Source organism: Macrosteles quadrilineatus, unplaced genomic scaffold, assembly GCF_028750875.1.
Source record: "Macrosteles quadrilineatus isolate MER2022 unplaced genomic scaffold, UCM_ALF_1.0 Scaffold_4__1_contigs__length_99947679, whole genome shotgun sequence".
Lineage (NCBI taxonomy): Eukaryota > Metazoa > Arthropoda > Insecta > Hemiptera > Cicadellidae > Macrosteles > Macrosteles quadrilineatus.
Window position 1 is genome coordinate 9,792,033 of NW_026542597.1, and position 5,900 is coordinate 9,797,932.

General features: G+C 34.2%; 1 long non-coding RNA gene across 1 annotated transcript; it reads right to left on the reverse strand.

Annotated features, from left to right (window-relative positions):
* Nucleotides 1-717: 717 nt before the first annotated feature.
* LOC128993623 (uncharacterized) lies at nucleotides 718-4,356 on the reverse strand. Its single transcript, XR_008490779.1, has 2 exons — nucleotides 4,114-4,356; nucleotides 718-946 (listed from the first exon to the last, which is right to left on the reverse strand). It is a non-coding gene; the product is annotated as an uncharacterized LOC128993623 (long non-coding RNA).
* Between the last annotated feature and the right edge of the window lie 1,544 nt (nucleotides 4,357-5,900).

The following is a 5,900-nucleotide window of genomic DNA, read 5'->3' on the forward strand; positions in this document are numbered from 1 at the left end:
GGGTAAACAAAAAGTTACTTAAGATAGTAACCTGTTGAGTAGCAATATTTATTGGAATAAGAGTAGTATATCAACTGATCGGTAATGAAGGAAAGCATACCAGGCTACCAAATTATGACCTTTTGTGTCTTTAAAGTGTGTTCTTGGTACTTTTAACTTAGGTTGCGTTTATATTAAACACCCTGTACATACTGTGTGTTCCCAAAATAATTTAACTTAAAGGCTTATGAACTATCAGTGCACCTTTTTGACAAACCATGCAATAATGTTAGCAAGCAAACAATATTAGTATTTCAATAATTTCTCTATTACAAGATTATGGCACTACCCCCCCCCCCCCTGAAAAAAGAGTGTATAGATGAATTTGAATCTAATCACGTCATACTGAGGTGAACCATATTTATGTTGCAACATGAACTAAATCACATAACTTCTAAGGGAAATATTTTGTTGCTATTTAAAGTAGGGGTTACCTAACGTAACCTAACAAAAACGTTATACCACATTACAAATTTACAAACGCTCTACGTACTTTAACACATTCACCGGTTACACAAACCCCCCTCATACAGAGGAGTGTAACGACTGGTAGATAACGTGTTAACAGCTTTTCAAGAGCTGAACAACTACCCACACTTGATACCCAGTTCCTCTACCTCTCAGTGCAGGGACTGACTGCACAGCCTCGGCAAAACAGGAAAGAAAATCTCGAGTTAATTTTATCCCAAGGACTAAATAATGTCCATCTCCCTTTTATTTTCCATAGACTTTAGTTACAGTTGAGCTCTATAAAGTAACATATAGATCAACGTCCCCAGCTGCCAGCGAGATCGCCCCAGCCATCGGTGCTGTATGAATTGCTGTTATGGGGATACGGGTTACGGGTGTACTGAGGTTCCCGATATCTCCGCCGTCTGTACGGGTAGTCTTCGTAATCTTGCGCCTCCTGCAAAAGTCAATCATCAAGAAACATTATGAGAACATGCTTTCAAATTGTAAAAATAGATTTTTATGCTGAAAAAGCCGATACATTTAATCTCTATTTTTCTCTATTTTTGTGACTATCGGTGATACCCAAGATGACCATTTACGCTGTCTACTCCGGTAAAACTAGAGCCCTGATCAAGATTAATTTATTTGTAATTAATACATCTGTTGATAATCTGATTGGCTAATCTAACCTGGCCTAAATTATGTGAAAACTAGCACACCCGTCGTGACTTCGCTCACGAAAATCGCATTAAAAAGTTAAATGATCAACCTGAGTAGTGCCTATACTTCTTGTTTTCTTTTAATTCATTTAACTATAAAACATGTGTTATGCAGTAAAGTAAATAGTTATTTGTGTAACTAGTTGCACCGAATTTCAAACACTGTACAACAAGTTTTTAGGTTAGGTTAAATCCAAACATTGAAAGAAATGGGAAACGCTCCACCAGCTGATCGTAGTCATAAAGTGTTACCAACTTATTTTCAAGCGTACACGGATTACGTGCATGATAAAAGCACGCTGTTTTTCGTTGTTTTGTTGGAATACTGGTGTGAGCCAAAGTAAGGCTTTCTGTACTATAATCTGTGCAAGGAAGCCCACTTTGTTGGGGGACTGTAGGAAACCACTTTTTCAAGCCACAAAAATAACGTAAATATTTTAAATTTATGTAATAAAATATAACCAGCTGTTCCCTTATAATAGTGCAGATTCAAAAGTATTCATGTGTTGAAATTTAAACAAATATGTTGTCCATAAGGATAACATGGGAACTTTTAAAAGCCACTGGGGCAGAGCCCTGATGGAATTTCATGAAAACGCTTCTTATTGCACCCCTGAGGTTGATTGGAACCTCCATGCCTAAGTTGTTATGGCTTGTAGTTTTTGAGATATTGTGATCAGTGAGTGAGAGGTATTTTACTTTTATAAGTACTGTATAGATAGAAGATACAACTAGTTAACGTGATATTAGACACATTTCAATCTCCATTAGGCTTCATGCAAAAGAGGAATCTTTTGTTTAGAGAATGATTCTTTCTACAAAATATCCCTGAAACGTTTGTGTTTAAATTGTTTTCTATTCATAATGTAATTATGTCATTGATGGTAAAAAATATAAAGCAATATCTATCTAAGCTGTAAATTAAAATAGTCTAAGTAGAATGGAGACAGTAAAATATCTCACGTGGATAACTAATTAAGTGATAGGGTTCATCTTACAATTAGAAGGCCGCTGGCTTGATTCTAAGAAAAAGCAGTAGCTTTTTTAATTCGAAAAGAGGCAGAGGTGTCTTTGATCATTAGTCATGTAATAAATAGTTCTGGTTTTAAAAATCAGCTTATCTAACTAGACAGATCATCTCACTTTAATCTACTCTCACCTTATTGCCATTATAATATTACCAATTGCGTATTTTAACGCAAATATCAAGGATGAGCGTAGAACGGGTAGACTGGGACGGGTGGCGTCGTCCTGTAATCCAGCTACTAGGAGGTGTGGATATTTATAGGAATGCACTGTGGATGCGATACTCCCTGGTGTGGATTAACGTCCGCACTAGTGAGTACTACGACTATCCGCAGTACTATCCTGATAATTAGCCCAATTCGTAAATTACAAGGGAAAAATGTGGTTCGGATTCCACTATAAACTGTAGGTCCCTTAGTTGCCATTAGCTGTATGGGCTATTAATTAACAGCTGTGTCTAAGGAACATGTCGGCCTTAACTAACAAGACTACAAGATTGCGCCACTCATCCTACACTCATCCTTCACTCATATTTGGGTTAAAATACGCACATAGTGGCGTCCCCATCTTAAATAATTGATAATTGAAATTGATTGAACGTTGTGAGATGCCCTGTGTGTGTATTTTTTAACTGACTAAGGTCAGCTGTATCATTAGTCAGGACCATTGATTAAAAGCGCAATGATTAGGGACTCTGGGTCCAGTTTAGAACCATCAAAAAGCTACTAACTTTTGTCAGGATTGAACCAACAACCTTTGGATTACCGAGCACTAAAACCACCCAGCTTGCTATTATGTTTTATATACTCTTCGCTGTTTTGAAGTACAGTACTGTAACTATAATGCTAATGTAAAAATAACTGTAACCATTCATAGAAAAGCCAACTATAGATGAAAAATAAATAATTACTAGTGTCCCTGTTGCTCAATTGCCCTGTGTTGAGCAATTGCTAAGTAACAGGCGTAATTTTAAAACGAAAAACAGTCATAATTCCTGATGACTTTAAAAGATTCGACTCAAAGATGATGGAAATACTCAAGATGTACATAACAGTATTTTATACAAATTGCCTTAGTCAGAGCCGCATTTGGTTGTCCATAATAATGATTATAAATTCTAAAAATACAAACATTATTTCTATTTCTTCTCCTTGGTGGTGTTCTATGACTTTTCTACGTTTCCATAGTTTGCAAATCGGCTCTTTCAATGATTACTAAGAAATGCAGCACAGTGATTAATTCAGTTTTCTTTTTAGTATATCAAATCTTCCAGGCTCTCTCGCTTTTTCCATTGTAATATTTACGCCAACCCCAATTCAAATAGTAGATATTTCATTTCAACCAAGTCAGTAAATGTTTGTAGCAAACTGCTAAATAAGCAAACTTATTGACTGTTTACAATTAACATATGTTCTTCTTCTCACTTTTAATTTCTGACAACAGCTGGAGTTTCATAACAATTTTTCTTTCCCATGTTAATCTTATGAAGAAATACGACACTTTAAAGGGCCTCAGAGCCTCGCTCTCTAATTATTTCCCTGAACAGAAAGTGTCCTGCACAACTTCACGTTACGCTCTTTCCAATGACACCAAAAACATGTCAATCGGTTCAGTAGTTTCGGAGGAGTAATTGTCACAAAAATCCTGCTTGCGTATTAACAAGTATAGAATTGATGTCAGTGAAGGATTCGCTAGGAAACCAGGAACAAAATCCACAACGGAGGAAATAAAATACACGACAAAATGCGAAAAAAAAACTAAAGAAAGGCAGTGTTTTACATGATATTACAGAGTGTCACAAAATATAAATAATTAATTTAACCTTGTAAAGTAAAATAATAAATGTTTAAGTACACGGAGATTTCATTCAACTCACCGCAATACTCCATAGAGCGAGGACACTCAAGACGACGAACATCAGAACTGACTTATTCATCTTGGAAATATGGATTGCCACAGTTACAGGACAACAGTGAAGAAACTGACGCAGTTTTAGTAATTTATATGCTTTCTTTGCACGGATGATTTCAATTGTACAAAGCCCGTCATGAATCAAAGTCAGTCAACGGTTGTTAACGAGATACGTAATTTTATCGTTCTCACTATTACGCTTGAAGAATATTTCACAAAGAAAACATACTTGTATTTAGTTGTACAGATCTATAATAAATTAAACTTGATCTTTGTAATGTCATGCTTATTTAATTTATATAATTGCCGTAGCTTCTTACCTATTGTTTAAATCCTGAAATGGGTTAGAACAGAATTCTATTTAATTTTCTTTCCCTAATTTTTTTAAAGGGGTGTGAATTGGAGAATACATAGTATATGGAATCGTATGCAACAAATTAGCTTAAATAGTTTTAAACATTATTCCTGCAATTCAATTGATAAATTGCACCCCTGTGATAGTTGGGTTTGTTCTGCAAGCTAATTATTTTAATAAATTACTTTAAGTTACTTTAAAATTAATACATTTTGTATAAATCTGGAACTGGTATATTATTCATGTCTCGTATTTCAAAAACCTGACACCATGATGATAAATCTAATCCAAAGTGTTAAAAGTTCAAAAGTATTTCAGAACACATTTTAATATTGAACTCAATCACAACAACAACAAAATACCCCCGCCGCAGCAAACCTGCAGACTAAGCGAATTTCAACTTGTCCGATTACATTTTTACTAAAATACTTCCATAAATAAGACACATTTATTCCCAATTTAAATAACATTAGATTTAACGAGTGCTTAGGTTTGCTGCTACGGGGAGGGTAAAAAGTGTTTTTTGACCATACGTCAATAGTATAGGATGAAATAAATAAATTTGCCAAATTTTATCAATATATACCTATAAACAAGTAAAATACAACAGTTTTCATTTTCTCTATAAGAATAACATGGGAATTTTAAATTACACTATTTTTGAATTTTCTCCGTGACCTTTAGGCAAACAACAGCGCTCCAATATACTAAATTATTTATTTTTTAAGCTCTACAAAACGGTTAAAAAATAAATTGCAACATTTTTTGTTTTTAGGGTAAAAATGGGAAAAACCCATTTTTACCCCATAAACCCGCGTTTCAATGGTCCGATTATGCTAGTTTGCGAACTCGTTCGAACAAACGTAGGTTTACACGTTTGTACAAAATTTCATCAAAATCGGATCATTTTTGCTCGAGTTATCAAATATTGTCATTGAACACTCCCAAAATGCATGATATAGAAAAGTGTTCCATAAGTGGATGAAACAACAATCAAAGTGTCTTTATAACCATTATTATAGGTAATTAAATTTTTGTGAGGTTGAAATTAAATTATAAGTTAAAAGATACATACTTACATTATAATGTATTTATGAAATAGTAAAATTATTCAAATAATGTAATTATAAATTTTAATATAATAGTGTGATATAAAGAAAGGTTCTCTATAATATTACCAAGTTCATTGGACAGAGTTAAGGGGCGTCTGAAGTCACAGCTCTGTAAACATTGCTAATTGGATCGATTCAGGCAATTAACCTTAACCCTTGGCTTCCTCAGGATGTCTTAATTGGCCTGGATGGTAATAAAATAATGAAAGTAATTTTTACAATCCTATTCTCACGGGTAAGATTTGCCTACACTTTATCATTGCCTTAGTAAGTAAAATTTTTAAG